Source organism: Phocoena phocoena, chromosome 4 (genome assembly GCF_963924675.1).
Source record: "Phocoena phocoena chromosome 4, mPhoPho1.1, whole genome shotgun sequence".
In the NCBI taxonomy this organism is placed as follows: domain Eukaryota; kingdom Metazoa; phylum Chordata; class Mammalia; order Artiodactyla; family Phocoenidae; genus Phocoena; species Phocoena phocoena.
In genome coordinates this window covers 5,216,612-5,233,469 of record NC_089222.1, presented here as the reverse complement: position 1 = coordinate 5,233,469, position 16,858 = coordinate 5,216,612, and the positions used below count along the sequence as shown (strand labels likewise).

Genomic DNA, 16,858 nt, shown 5'->3' with positions numbered 1-16,858 from the left:
TTTATAATTTACACCTGTTTATCCCAGGTACCTTTTACCTCCTGGCAGGATGGAGGGCTGACCTAGCAATTCAGTGAAAAAACACATGCCATTCTTTCTCCTGTCTGGTCCTTTGCACATGCTTTTAAATGTATAAAGAAACTGTAGAAAAACTACACAATAAACTTATAACAGTTATTTGTTTTGAGGGGTATAATTGCCTTGTATTCATAAACCTAAATGCTGCTCAGAGCATGGATTTTAGTTATCTACGTACAGTGAAGCCCAGGTTGACCTGAGACACGCTGACTGCCAGATACTTCTCCAACAAAGATGAGTTCATTTGGGGTTAGCAGAGAGTTGCAGTTCACAGTCTGCAACCATAGTGAGCCACGAGCCACGTGCAAAAGTCCCTGGCAAGGAAAGGAAAATACTTCTATAGAGAGGAAAAGGAATTTGGGAGGGCTGTAATAAACAAAGGGTCTGTGGCTTTTCATTGGCTGGGTCCTTCTCCTTCCTCTTGGGCTTTGCTGTACTTGCAGGGTGTGAGAGCTCCCCCTTCTTGTCTCCTAACTCTAGTTAAGTGGGCTTTCTGTTTGTTTATTTTTAATTAATTACTTAATTAATTCCTGCATTCGTTCTTCGTTGCTGCGTGCGGGCTTTCTTTAGTTGCGGTGAGCAGGGGCTACTCTTTGTTGAGATGCGTGGGCTTCTCATTGCACCGGCTTCTCTTGTTGTGGAGCATGGGCTCTAGGCTCGAGGGTTCAGTAGTTGTGGCGCACGGGCTTAGATGCTCCACGGCATGTGGGATCTTCCCAGGTCAGGGCTCGAACCCATGTGCCCTGCATTGACAGGTGGGTTCTTAACCACTGCACCACCAGGGAAGTCTTGTTTATTTATTTTTTATACCCGCAAGCAATGCTGTGATTAAAAAAAAATTATTTTTTAGGTGCTTAATTTGGTTAGGAGTAGTAGATGTAAAATAATGAATTATGTGTAGTGAACACTGTTTCTTCCAAAATAAAAATTTGGGTTCATTTAAAAATATGAGTATAAACTGTCCTCAAAATGCCATTGATATGCTCACAGTAAAATCAGTTGTTTAGTTTTTTTAAGTATCAGTACTTATAAAGAGTAATGTAATTTAAAGTATTTTATTTTGTTACATTTTGTAAACTACAGATAATAAAATTGTTAATCCTAGTGTATTATCAATGATAGGTAAAGTTAAAAATCTCTCAAGTTACAGCAACTGTTTTAAAAAATGGTTTATGGAGGTCTTCCCTGGTGGCACAGTGGTTGAGAGTCCGCCTGCCGATGCAGGGGACGCGGGTTTGTGCCCCGGTCCGGGAAGATCCCACATGCCGCGGAGCGGCTGGGCTCGTGAGCCATGGCCGCTGAGCCTGCGCGTCCAGAGCCTGTGCTTCGCAACAGGAGAGGCCACAACAGTGAGAGGCCCGCGTACCGCAAAAAATAAATAAGTGAAAAATAAAAAATGGGTTATGGGGCTTCCCTGGTGACACAGTGGTTAAGAATCCTCCTGCCAATGCAGGGGACATGGATTCGAGCCCTGGTCTGGGAAGATCCCACATGCCGCAGAGCAGCTAAGCCCGTGCGCCAGAGCTACTGAGCCTGTGCCCTAGAGCCTGTGAGCCACAACTGCTGAGCCCATGTGCCACAACTACTGAGGCCCACGTGCCTAGAGCCCATGCTCCACAACAAGAGAAGCCACTGCAATGAGAAGCCTGCGCACCGCAACGAAGAGTAGCCCCTGCTCGCTGCAACTAGAGAAAGCCCACACATAGCAACAAAGACCCAACGCAGCCATAAATAAATAAATAAATAAATTTGCTAAAAGAAAAAAAATGTGTTATGTTACCTCCTACACTGTAGGTGGGAATGTAAATTGATGCAGCCACTGTGGAAAACAGTGTGGAGATTCCTCAGAAAACTAAAAATATGATCCAGCAATCCCACTCTTAGGCATATATCCAGACAAAATTATAATTCAAAAAGAATACACGCACCCCTATGTTCATAGCAGCACTGTTTACAATACCCAAGACATGGGAACAAGCTTAAATGTCCATCAACAGAGGAACGGATAAAGGAGATGTGGTACATTTATACAATGTAATATTACTCAGCCATAAAAAAGAATGAAATAATGCCATTTGCAGCAACATGGATGGACCTAGAGATTAACATACTAAGTGAAGTAAGCCAGACAGAGAAAGACAAATACCATATGATATCTATGTGGAATCTAAAATATGACACAAATGAACGTAGCAGAAACAGACTCACAGACATAAAGAACAGACTTGTGGTTGCCAAGGGGGAGGGGGTGAGGAGGGATGGAGTGGGAGTTTGGGGTGAGCAGATGCAAACTGTTATATATATATAGAATGGATACACAACAAGGTCCTACTGTACAGCACAGGGAACCGTATTCAGTATACTGTGATAAAAGCATAAAGGAAAAGAATATGAAAAAGAATGTATATATATGTGTAACTGAATCACTTTGCTGTACAGCAGAAATTAACACAACCTTGTAAATCAACTATACTTAAGTAAAATAATTTTTTAATGGGTTACATTAGAGTAAATTATCCCCAGGATGGGAAAGGAGTAAGTAGGAGAAGGACTGTGGAGACCTGCCAGCATAACCGTATGAGTCCCTTGTGGTCAGTAGCTGCCCACCTTCACCTTCTCAGTCTGCATCTTCACTCTCCAGGTCACAGTGGCCTTGAAACACTGGGAAACTGGCATCCAAAAAAAGTGTTATCATAACCAGCAAAGTACCAAAGAAAGCTCCATTATTTTCATCTAAAAGTAAATCACCTACCTGAAACGGTACGTGAAATGGGACTTTCTGAATCATGCTCCCAAAGAGAATAAATTGACTGTGAACTGAATTCTCATTGGTAGCAGAAAGTATTAGCAGGCACTTCTAAGTGATACTTGTAAGATGTTGTCTTTTACAAGTAATCCGTCCCTTTCCCTTCCTGACTGATACTCTGTAATTCAGAAGGGCAAGAGATGCTCTAGGTACCAGCATTTCAACCAGCAGGATGCTGGCAGGAAGGTCCTGAGGAGCAGTGCAGAGCTTTGCAAGAATGACTAACACACACACACACACACACACACACACAGACACACACACACACATACACACACACACACACACACACACACAGAGTCACCTTAGAGATTTTTTTTAAAACAAACCTGATCCTATACTTGAAAAAATAACCCCTAACCTACCTTCTTCTGAGACATTTGCGTAAACTAACGGTTTATGATCATTTGCCATTTTCTGCTCATGGACAGTGAAGTTTATAGATAATATATTGAGATATTGGATAGCTTTTCTCATTTTGCTAATGGGATATCTTTCTGCACATTTCTTTACACACCTAGAAAGAGACCATATCTGATCATCTGATCTGAATCCAGTGTTAGGCTATATCTGATCATCTGATCTGAATCCAGTGTTAGGCTAACGCTGTAATCTTACCGTGAACCTATAAAAGTACGCCGCTAATACAATCTTCAGATTGTTTGAAATGTGGGAAAATAAAAACAAAAGAGATCAACAGGGAGATTATCTCAAGTTCTTCTAGAAAAGAAGCATTAAATAAAATGCCCTTTCCAGTGAAGAGAGCAGGAAGCATCAAGGCTCCATTCACAGACACCACCAAAAACCAGAATCCTATGGATTCTCGCAGTGGGTCACAAAACAAGATGATTGAAAATGAAAATACAGTTGAGCTCAAGCAGTTCCCAACTTCTACACTAGTTATATTTCAAAATTTGATTTATCCACCTTAGTACTTAGACCCTGGAATTCACTTACCCAATTTAATTATTTTGCATACTGTTCTTAAGAGCCCATGACTGTTCATTTAAAAAAAAAAAAGTAAGCCACAATGTACCTGAATGCCAATACAATTCTGAATCAAAAGAAAGCATACTCAAAGGTGTAATAAAAGAACGATATCTACACTGTTTACATGGACTGAGAAACCCCTCAGACCAAAGTCATTGACGGCAGGCATGTAAGCACTTCAACAGAATTGTGCACATGGGGCCTGGAGGGTGAAGGTCAGGGAGGCCAGTGCTCAGGAAGATGTTTGCCTGACTGTGAAGCCTGTGCCTTAAGTATGAGGAGAAGGCATAGGGGCGGGAGCCGTGTTTCCGAGGCGAGGCGAAGGGACTGTCCTCACAGACCGCCCCCTCTTTGTACTGTCATTATCGTGGGTCCTGTTACCACAGACCCAGTTCTGTATCTCCTTCCTAGATTCAGGGGAAGCGTGGCAGGGTGTACACTGTGGCACAGGTGGTGGCTGGCGAACAGGCAAGAAGAGGGCAATTCAAATGCAGTGTTAAATCCTGAAGGGGATTCCTGTGGCCCTTCCCGTGTCCATTTGCCTGTAGTGACTGAGGTGACTTGAGCCATCGGAGACCCTGTTTACAGAAATTTTAACAAAAGGATGTCTTGGTGGGTTTTTTTAATAGAATAAAGAGAGAAGTTTAGCAATTTGATGGATTTTTTTCATTCGTGGTACTCAAATTCTCTTAATAGTTCTCCCCTTGCAATCAAGGTAAAGTAATAGCGTTAGCTCTGCTGTGGTTTTTTTTTTTTTTTTTTTAACATCTTTATTGGAGGATAATTGCTTTACAATGGTGTGTTAGTTTCTGCTTTATAACAAAGTGAATCAGTTATACATATACATATATCTCTTCCCTCTTGCATCTCCCTCCCTCCCAACCTCCCTATCCCACCCTGCTATGTGGCCACAAAGCACCGAGCTGATCTCCCTGTGCTGTGTGGCTGCTTCCCACTAGCTATCTATTTTACCTTTGGTAGTGTATATATGTCCATGCTGCTCTCTCACTTTGTCCCAGCTTACCCTTCCCCCTCCCCGTGTCCTCAAGTACGTTCTCTACGTCTGCATCTTTATTTCCGTCTTGCCCCTAGGTTCTTCATGACCATTTTTTTTTTTTTTTTTAGATTCCATATATATATGTGTTAGCATACGGTGTTTGTTTTTCTCTTTCTGACTTACTTCACTCTGTATGACAGACTCTAGGTCCATCCACCCCACTACAGGTAACTCAATTTCGTTTCTTTTTATGGCTGAGTAATATTCCATTGTATATATGTACCACATCTTCTTTATCCATTCATCTGTCGATGGACACTTAGGTTGCTTCCATGTCCTGGCTATTGTAAGTAGAGCTACAATGCACATTGTGGTACATGACTCTTTTTGAATTATGGTTTTCTCAGGGTATATGCCTGAGATATTGGGATTGCTGGGTCATATGGTAGTTCTATTTTTAGTTTCTTAAGGAACCTCCATGCTGTTCTCCTTGGTGGGTGTATCAGTTCACATTCCCACCAACAGTGCAAGAGGGTTCCCTTTTCTCCACACCCTCTCCAGCATTTATTGTTTGTAGATTTTTTGATGATGGCCATTCTGATTGGTGTGAGATGATATCTCATTGTAGTTTTGATTTGCATTTCTCTAATGATTAATAATGTTGAGCATTCTTTCATGTGTTTGTTGGCAATCTGTATGTCTTCTTTGGAGAAATGTCTGTTTAGGTCTTCTGCCCATTTTTGGATTGGGTTGTTTGTTTTTTTGATATTGAGCTGCATGAGCTGCTTGTAAATTTTGGAGATTAATTCTTTGTCAGTTGCTTCATTTGCAAATATTTTCTCCCATTCTGAGGGTTCTTTTCATCTTGTTTATGGTTTCCTTGGCTGTGCAAAAGCTTCTAAGTTTCATTAAGTCCCATTTGTTTATTTTTGTTTTTATTTCCATTTCTCTAGGGGGTGGGTCAAAAGGATCTTGCTGTGATTTATGTCATAGAGTGTTCTGCCTATGTTTTCCTCTAAGAGTTTGATAGTGTCCGGCCTTACATTTAGGTCTTTAATCCATTTTGAGTTTATTTTTGTGTATGGTGTTAGGGAGTGTTCTAATTTCATTCTTTTACATGTACCTGTCCAGTTTTCCCAGCACCACTTATTGAAGATGCTTTTTTCCATTGTATATTCTTGCCTCCTTTATCAAAGATAAGGTGACTATATATGTGTGGGTTTATTTCTGGGCTTTCTATCCTGTTCCATTGATCTATCTTTCTGTTTTTGTGCCAGTACCATACTGTCTTGATTACTGTAGCTTTGTAGTATAGTTTGAAGTCAGGGAGCCTGATTCCTCCACCTCCGTTTTTCTTCTCAAGATTGTTTTCGCTATTCAGGGTCTTTTGTTTTCCCATAGAAATTGTGAAATTTTTTGTTCTAGTTCTGTGAAAAATGCCAGTAGTAGTTTGATAGGGATTGCATTGACTCTGTAGATTGCTTTGGGTAGTAGAGTCATTTTTACAATGTTGATTCTTCCAATCCAAGAACATGATATGTCTCTCCATCTATTTGTATCATCTTTAATTTCTTTCATCAGTGTCTTATAATTTTCTGCATACAGGACTTTCCTTAGGTAGGTTTATTCCTAGGTATTTTATTCTTTTTGTTGCAATCGTAAATGGGAGAGTTTTCTTAATTTCACTTTCAGATTTTTCATCATTAGTGTATAGGAATGCAAGAGATTTCTGCGCATTAATTTTGTATCCTGCTACTTTACCAAATTCCTTGATTAGCTCTAGTAGTTTTATGGTAGCTTCTTTAGGATTCTCTATGTATATTATCATGTCATCTGCAAACAGTGACAGCTTTACTTCTTCCTTTCAGATTTGGATTCCTTTTATCTCTTTTTCTTCTCTGATTGCTGTGGCTAAAACTTCCAAAGCTATGTTGAATAATAGTGGTGAGAGTGGGTAACCTTGTCTTTTCCTGATCTTAGTGGAAATGCTTTCAGTTTTTCACCACTAAGGACGATGTTGGCTGTGGGTTTGTCACATATGGCCTTTTATTATGTTGAGGTAAGTTCCGTCTATACCTACTTTCTGGAGGGTTTTTATCATAAATGGGTGTTGAATTTTGTCAAAAGCTTTCTCTGCATCTATTGAGATGATCATATGGTTTTTCTCCTTCAGTTTGTTAATATGGTGTGTCACGTTGATTGATTTGCGTATATTGAAGAATACTTGCATTCCTGGGATAAACCCCACTTGATCATTGTGTATGATCCTTTTAATGTGTTGTTGGATTCTGTTTGCTGGTATTTTGTTGAGGATTTTTGCATGTATGTTCATCAGTGATATTGGCTTGTAGTTTTCTTTCCTTGTGACATGTTTGTCTGGTTTTGGTATCAGGGCGATGGTGGCCTCGTAGAATGAGTTTGGGAGTGTTCCTCCCTATGCTATATTTTGGAAGAGTTTGAGAAGGATAGGTGTTAGCTCTTCTCTAAATATTTGATAGAATTCGCCTGTGAAGCCATCTGGTCTTGGGCTTTTATTTGTTGGAAGATGTTTAATCACATTTTCAGTTTTCAGTGCTTGTGATTGGTCAGTTCGTATTTTCTGTTTCTTCTTGTTCAGTCTCGGAAGGTTGTGCATTTCTAAGAATTTGTCCATTTCTTCCAAATTGTCCATTTTTGCTGGGAGTTAATTTATTGTCAAGCGACACTACCTGGCGGGGATTCCTACTCATTCCCTCCCTCAGCATGCCCCCCTATGCACAGTTACTTTGAGTTTGTCTAACAGACCATATTCACTTCGGCCCCTGGTCTCTGCACATTTTCCTTCTACTTGCACCTAACCTGCCTTTACCCCTCTCAGATTTTCAGCGGAAATGTCACCTCCTCAGAGAGGTGTATTTAGTTGTCTCCTGTCTCTCCCATTAGCTGAGTGAGTCAGGAGGGTAGGAACCATGTCCATTTTGTGTACCCCTCTATACCCAGGGTTTAGCACCATGCCTGAGATGTAGTTAGAACTCAGTCAGTACACAGTCTTGAAGAAACATAGGGGAATCTCTGTGTAATGTTTCTTCAGGTGTGAAGAGCTACTTCATAATTTACATTTAAAAATCTCCAGTGCTTAATGATTATACAGACATTCAATTTCTTGATGAAACAGTATCAATATACTTTTTAGAAAAACTTTTAATTCTATATTGGAATATAGTTGATTAACAATGTTGTGTTAGTTTCCGGTGTACAGCAAAGGGATTTTGAAAGGGAGCCCTTCTCCTGAAGATATAAATACAAATATAGCAGCACTAATTTTAAGGAAACATTTCAGTATCTGACAAGTCTATAGACCACAGCAGAGTTTGCACAAATGTTAGCAAATCACTGCTTCTAAAAATGTAATAACGGGAGTCAGAGATTTGTCAAACAAGATTAGTGTTAATGTTATTCTTCTCAAGTAAAATATAGGTCTGTCTAGACAAATAATATTTTAAGTTAAAATATCATCAAATATCCACCTTTGTTTTGTGCAGTTTCCACAACTTTAGCCGGTTGTGTCTATACTAATTTTCTTACTGAATTTTTAAATCAACACACTTTAAAAATCTTAAGTAAATACATTTATTACACATGAATAAAAAAAATTGAGAGCTGCCTGCAACATTTTGCTGCTGACAGCTGACATATTTTGAGAAACATGAGCTTGACTTGCTGGTCCCTGCAGAAGATAGGGTTTGGTTACATAGCATACATGCTATTAAGGTTGCCAAGGACAGAACACACCTCATATTCAGCTTTAGTTGTAGGGTATAATCAATACCACAGTAGAATTAGAATTATTCAGATGGGGGACACATAGCTTTGAAATTTAAAGAAAAATAATTTTTTTACAAAATTCCTGTATACACTAATGAAAGTAAGATGTGTATAATTTTAAAGTAAACTGTGGTATTCTTTTACTCCTCATTTGTGGTTAGCTTTGAGTATATTCTGCTTACTGACTAAATTTCCTTTTTGGATATGTACATCATGTGCCTGAGCTCACTTTGTGTTCTTATTTTAAGGAACTTGTGTGGTTCCTGTTCTGCTTTGAAATACCTCTCAGCTGTAGCCATAGATCTCACATTATAGCAGATTAAGAAAACATCATGGGGGAATAACTAACTTTACGACACCAAAAATAGGTGTTGGGAGTTGGTAATGACTACTGTGTCCTCATTAGCATAAATGTAGTTACATATATGTAGTTGTTTCTAGGTACACATACAAGAGATAGGTAAAAGTTGTTGAAAACTTGAAATTTCAAATACCGCTATTAAGATGAAAAAACAAATAATATTTATTAAGCTATTTATTAAGCTCTAATTACATACCAGGCACTATGCTAAACACTTTATCTGTTATTTCATTTAATTGTCTCAAAAACCAGAAGGGAGATAAGGAACCGAGATAAGGAGCGGCCAGTAAGTTGGGCAGGTGAAATTGACATACACCTGTTGTATTCCAGAGCCGGAGCTCTGTACACTTTCAATTTCAGATTCTAAAAACCATCTTTCACCAATTCCTCCCAGTATTCCACATAATGGTGAGGATCTAATAGATAAATTGACTACTGACTGATCTAGTAGATGCGGATCTAATAGATAAACTGACCACTGCTGACTGACCTAGTAGATGTGGAAAACATCCTCCTGGTTTCTTTCACATCAAGGCTTTTGCACATCCTTCAAACTCTGGTCTCCTAAAGGTAGGAATAATATTGATCTCACTGTGAAAATAATCAGGCAACCGTTAGTACCATAAACTCTCACTAATGATTACCTAGAATTACACGATAGCGAGCAAAGTCACATACTTTGGATGCCGGCTGAAGCATACATCCACAGCTACTGGTGCTTCCGGTGTGCTTGCCAAGTGAAACGATGTTATCATTCCAGGCACATGGGCACCCAGGCCTAGCTGATGGAGTGCAGTGCAAATCACATCAAGGTCAGGGATTTGGTTTCCTTATGGGCTAGTTAGCTGCCCACCGTCAGAGACAGAGCATGGGCTCAGTGCCAGCCGGTTGCATGGTATGTTTGGGTGGATATAGTAATTAGAGAAAAGCATGACTAACATCCACATCTAGGAGAGATGCCTGAGACTGAAGCTAATAAGAATCCACATAAAATGCCTAAAATAGCCTGGCTACAGGAAAGTTTTTCAGAAGCGTCACACTCTGTCTTGTGATGTAAAGGACAAGTATCTCAATGCATATTGTTAGGAAATTCCAATGGAAGAAATCTACAAACGTGGGTGTTATGACAGAGGACATGCACAATACATACATTTACGTAAGTTCTTTTTATATAAATACTTTATATTAAAATACTGTAAGTAAGTTACTTTTGGATTATATATTCCTTATTGTATCATGTTTTACTAAACATTATATATATTTTACTCAATATTGTTTTAAGAAACCCACTTATACTCTAATTTGTAGGCTGTTTATGGAATTTTTAAGAGTACTCTGACTATATATAATTTTTGCCTTATGCATTAACTTTAGAATCAACCTACAAGTAAGCGGTGACTCGAGAGCACAAAAGTAGAGAGATAGATGTTGTAATAACAACCAGAGTAAGAAGGGGCTTTTCGTGGATCTGGATATGTTATAATTTAAAAACATTTGCAGACTGTCTGAAACATATCCAAGAGCAAAGATGCCCTAATTATAGACATACGGTCACGGTTCTTTATACAAAAACATGCAGAGAAAAGGGAAAGGTAATTTGTTAACCAATAATGGCTTGAGAGACATGTATTACTGTAAAATGCCTCCACCAAAAATCCATTTGCAGTATAATTTGGCTTCCTAACTTTCAGAGTCTACGTAGCAGAAAGAAGGAGGCTTCCTCTCTACATTGAACCACTGCAGGTCACTCAGGCAGTAACTGTCATCTGACTTGTGCGTGTCCTTGTCCAAGACCTCGCACCAGGTTATGAACCTGTTAAAAGACCACGTGCTTTTCACCTCTGTATTCACTGAGAGTCGCGGGAGAGTCGCGGGAACTCAGAAACATCAGATGAATTTTTCTGGTTCTTGGATCAGGTCGCTTTCTCATGGCAAATTAAAAAGTGATTTACTCGTCTGTAAATCAATCTCTTGTGAGTTTGGTTAACACAAATTAATTTCCCAGAGTTTGATTCCCTTGGGTGAAGGGATAAAATTAGATTTCAGTGGAATGTACATAGATCAGGAGGGTACAGGGGACAAAGTTGCTAATAAATTCCTGTAAATGAACGGTATGTTTCTCCAGTGCATATCAATGGGATTTCATGATAAGCTAACCCTCTTTCTGTGCCACATCCTCTGATGTTTTTTCCCATCTCATGATGTTCAAATAGGAATAAGGGTGTAGATTTCTTTTTATTTTTGCCCTTTATTATTATAGAAAGACATAACTCTCCACTTCTTGAATGGTTTTAAAGGTATATAAATATATTAAAGGAAGAAAATATAGTCTCTTTATAGAATCTAGAGGTTTAAACAATTAGAACGATAAACGGACAAACATAGTAATTTTATTTAGCAATCCCTAAAGGCAAGAGGCAGCAAATTCCATCTTGAAAGTCCCAGCAAATCTGTGATCAGTATCCTGTGGGTGTAGTTAGCAGTCTGGTGTTTTGAGAAGGAAAATAATGGTTTTTAACTGGCTCATTTCTGAGTTACATCCTGAAAGGAGAGGAATGAACTTAGAGCCGATATTAACAGGTGGTAATTAAATTATGGGTTCTGCATGCTTAACGTCCTAGCCTAAGGCAAGGTGAGACAACTGAGGCCATTAACTTTAATAATTGGAATCGGTATCTCTCTTAAGTAGTATTTTATAGCACGTTAACAATGGTTGATTAGTATTAAATCAGAAAACAAGCTGTTTTCTTACTAAAGCATGTTTTACTAATGCAGCTTCATACCTATACATGTAAACGTGCAGTATAACTTATAGGAGGCAGTGTCTTTTACAAAGGTAAAAAGAAAGATAAATGTAAAACGTTTGTCAAATTTTAAAGTCAGTATCTCTTGACGGCCCACGATTGGCTACCTTTAATTATAAAGAACTGGGAACAAGAAAAATTTTAAACATTTAATTTTATTATTAAAGCTGAAAAATTCCCAACTGAAATGTTTATTCTTTTAGGAAGATTTTATGCCATCTGACTTAATGTTTTAAATACTAGGTGGTTATTCCACATTAATTATATAAGCAGTGCTGTAGGCGTCATGTACAAATTACATCATAGTAATGACAGTCCTCTTTCCAAAGAGTTGTTTGTTTTGTTTTTAAGAACATTTAATGAACATTGGCATTTGTAACACTTTCACGCATAACTATTACCACATTGATTTTGAAACACTTAATGTCATTTGCTTATACTTTGGGTTTTTGTTAAACGATCCCAACCTCCCCTGAGAGGTCCATTTTGTTATGACTCGAGTGAACATATAATTTATCTGCCAAACTTTTGGGGAGTGAAAGGGGATGCTGTTATCAAAAATAAATATGCCAGGACAACAGGTGTAAACCAGGATATATATCACCCAGTGCAGTAGTAGACTATTACAATATTATAGTAGAATAGTCCCTGAATTATTATACTCCCTATTCACCAGATGCATCTGTGGAGAAATGCTTTCAGGATCCCTGCTTGGGATAACTGGAATGCATGTTTCCCTGAGATCTGGGTCTCCCGCACCTCCAAGTCACTGGACGTGTTTTTGTTGTTGTTTTCACTTTGGTGCCTGGTGCCCAGCACATGAAGATGAAACGAGTGGAAGCTCAGGCCCCAGACTAGGATAGGAATGTGCTGGAATTGTGCAAAGGGTGGGGGTGGGGGGTCGGAAATGAAGGGAATTGCGGGCTGAACACAGGGAAGCTGGGCTCTCCTTCCTGTTTAAACTCCAAGGGAGAGTCTCTTATGGGATTGCCAGAATTTGAGCCATTTCCGCCAATCTGGTGTTTTACTCACTACCCGCTCAGAGAAGGACAACGGCCATTCATAAGATACTACCGATAAGGGATTAATATCCGACACATACAAACAGCTCACACAGCTCAACATCAGAAAAACAAACAACCTGATTAACAAGTAGGCAGAAGAACTTAATAGACATTTTTCCAAAGAAGAAATGCAGATGGCCAACAGGCCATATGAAAAGGTGCTCTACATCCTTAATCACCAGGGAGATGCAAATCAAAGCCACAAGGAGATATCACCTCACAGCTGTCAGAATGACTATTATCAAAAAGAACACAAATAAATGTTGGTGAGATTGTGGAGAAAAAAGAACCCTTGTGCACTGTTGGTGGGAATGTAAATTGGTGCAGCCACTGTGGAGAACAGTAGTGAAGTTCCTCAAAAAACGAAAAATAGAACTACCTTATGACCCAGTAATTCCACTCCTAGGTATATATCCAAAACAAACCAAAAACAAAAACACTAATTCAGAAAGAGTCATGCACCCCCCATTGCTCATAGCAGCACTATTTACAATAGGCAAGATATAGAAGCAACCTAAATGGCCATCAGTAGATGAATGGAAGAAGATGTGGTATATATGTACAATGGAATTATTACTCAGCCATAGAAAAGAATGAAATAATGCCATTTGCAGCTACACGGATGGACCTAGAGATTATCATACTAAGTGAAGTAAGTCAGAAAGACAAATACTGTGTGATATCACTTATATGTGGGATCTAGAAAGTACCACAAACTAGTGAATACAATAAAAAAGAAGCAGACTTACAGATAACAGAGAACAAACCAGTGATTACCAGCAGGGGGAGAGAGAAGTGGGAAGGGGTAATATAGCAATGGGGAGTAAGAGGTACAAATTATTAGATATAAAATAAGCTACAAGGATATATACAACACAGGGAATATAACCAATATTTTATAATAACTGTGAATGGAGCATAACCTTTAAAAATTGTGAATCACTATATTGTACACCAGTAACTTATATAATATTGTACATCAACTATACTTCAGTAAAAATAAATAAATAAATTAAGTTAAAAGAAAAAAGAGAGACCATTCATAAGAGTGGTGAATGTTTAAGTTTACCAGGATTCTGGAGTAGGGGAAAGGACGGATCTGGGGTTTCAGCACCGCCCTCTTCAGTTCACCTGTTCTCCCCCATTCTGCTGCTGGAGACTGTTTTAAATCAGAAGGGGTCAACATTGATAGGACTGAAGGGACAAGGAAAGGGGGCAGGTCAGGCAAGAGGGGAAGGAGAGGGAATTGGGAGAACAGTAGTGGATTTGGCCCCAGGCACAACAGGTTCTAGAATTTTAAAGTGGGGGAGAGAGAGGAAGTGCTTCGGCTGAGAAGCCTGTGTGCATGGCGAGCTGCAGGTAGGACAGTCACAGAGATGCCCCTCTGTCTGGACATATAACCTATAATTAATCTATACCTGTCTGAGTCATATGTATTTTAGACAGGTCTGTAATCTTCTCAGAAAAATAACAGCATGAGTAGACTTGCTCAGTTTTTCTCTTGTTCCAGTGATTTCACAGCAATACCTCTTTGCTCCCAGAAAAAAAGAAAGGTCTTGTAGCTCCACATTATCTTTAAATGTGCTTTTATTGTGTGCTTACCTGCACTACGGTCGTTCGGTGTACAGACCCCATGGTGCATGTACGATCTTTAAAATGGGGGAAACCATGTAAGGAAGTTAAATTAGGAAAAAAAGAAACAAATCAAAACAGAGTACAAATAGCAAGGTTAAATTGAGTGCTGTTAACCCCCTGCTGGTACCAGCTAATAGTGCAGAAGCAACAGTGGGAATCTGAAACAGAGGTTCGTGTTGGGAAATTTCAGCTCGTGACAGTTATAAATGAAATATATTGGCTAGTTTTTCTTCCTAGGGTATCCCTTTAAAGAAGAGTTCAAAGATGATACTCAGTGTATATCCAGTAGAAATAATAAAAACTAAAATAATATCTTAGTCTGAAGTACCCATTAGAATTCAGGTGAGTCCCCCCCCCCCCCCGCCTTTAAAAAAGTAAGATGTAACTTACATAGAGCAAAATGTGTAAATGTTAAGTTTTATTTATACACCATACAGCTCAGTGACTTTTAAGATAGGAATAAACCCATGTCATCAGCAAGCAGATCAAAGTTCTGAACATTATCACCATGCCAGAAAGTTCTCTCCTGCCTCTCAAAACCATGTCTGTTATTATTCGGAAGGTTGATTCTCTAGTTATTCTCAATTCGCCTCCAGTTCTATGTGAACGACCATATCAGTTTCACAGTCACAGGCTTGTTGCCTGTAGTTGCAACAAGCAATTGCCTTCTCTCCGCAGTGTGTTTCCAGAACACTTCTCTTCTGCTGTTGGCCTTATTCTCTCATATCCAGTTAAATGGAAAACAGCTCTTATTTTATGGATAAGTAGGTAATTCAATAACAGTGACATAGTTGCCTTAGCAGAAAACTTGCTACTTTGAGAATATGGGTAATTGAGAAAATCTGAGAACAAATCAGTGACATTGAATGACAAATATAAAGTATCCATAATACTGTATGTAGTAGGGTATAGGTATTTAACATCTTAAAACACCATTCATTAAAAATATGTTCGTAACTGGTTGTAGATTTCATCACATAGAAAAAGTGCTAGCCACGCTCTAATTTAATAACTAGTACATCTTTTGAAAACTTAAAATTTTATAAGCAATAGCCACAATGATTCTTCTTCTCTGCTTTCACTTCTCCTCTCTTCCCTTTTTATGAGAAAGTTGCACTCAGGAAGTTTTTGTTTGCCCGTGCGTCTTCCTCCTGGCATCTTCCACTGGAGGTGTTCTTTGGTTGTCTTCACCTCTTTTTCTTCCCATTTCCAGAACTCAGCAACATCTTTTCTCTGCATATGCAAATGAATCCAGTAGTTCCACCTCCACCACTGGTGGAGCTTAGGATTTCCTCATCCTACAACCCCAGTCCTTAAATATCAAAATGCCGTTCTCACAGCTCCTTGTTTTCTCACCATATCACAGAGCACACCTATCCATTCTTCCTTTCACACCCTTCCTATGAAAATATAGTACCCATTTATTTAGAAAGCTTTTAACTATCATGAATTTGGTTCTATCCTATATCCTGGAATACTTTATATAGAAAGGCTACATATAAAAAAACCAGGGCATTCTGTTCCTAGATTCCCGTGTGGGGTTTACTTTGTTTTAAATTTAGTCAGTGCTTCTTTAATCATCTAAGTGAACACTATTGTCTATAGGCAATCCATTTCCACATTTTGTGTGTTGATGATTAGCTGCTGGGTAGTAGGGCCAGGTGCCCACTGCCCTCAGGGTGAGCACAGCCTCACTGGAGTGAGTGCCACAGGAAAGGCCTTGACAGCGATTCAGGACAGGGACAAACGTAGGACAAAGACAGGAAAGGAAATCTGGCAGGAAAGTAATATAGAACTGAGAAAAGACAAAAAGTTGTACAAAGAATGCAGACAGGTTAAGAGAAAAAATTAACGATGCAGGGTCATTAGGTTCACTGAAACAAAGCAAAAGCAAAGCAAAACAAACCCTGCTTTTTGAAAACTAAAAATAGAATTACCATATGATCCAGCAATTCCATTCCTGGGCATATATCCAGAAAAAACTATAATTCAAAAAGATACGTGCACCCCTATGTTCATAGCAGCACCATTCACAATAGGCAGGACATGGAAACAACCGAAATGTCCATCAACAGATGAATGGATAAAGAAGATGTGGTACATATATACAATGGAATATTACCTAGCCATAAAAAAGAATGAAATAATGCCATTTGCAGCAACATGGATGGACCTAGAGATTATCATACTAAGTGAAGTAAGTCAGACAAAGACAAATATCATATGATATCACTTATATGTAGAATCTAAAATATGACACAGATGAACCTATCTGTGAAACTGAAACTGAATCACGGACATAGAGAACAGACTTGTGGT

General features: G+C 38.9%; 1 protein-coding gene across 2 annotated transcripts in view; it reads left to right on the top strand.

Moving 5' to 3' along the window:
* Positions 1 to 16,858, top strand: part of LOC136122172 (ubiquitin-conjugating enzyme E2 E2) — a 338,665-nt gene that overhangs the window by 102,010 nt on the left and 219,797 nt on the right. The gene's annotated exons all lie outside the window — the stretch shown is intronic.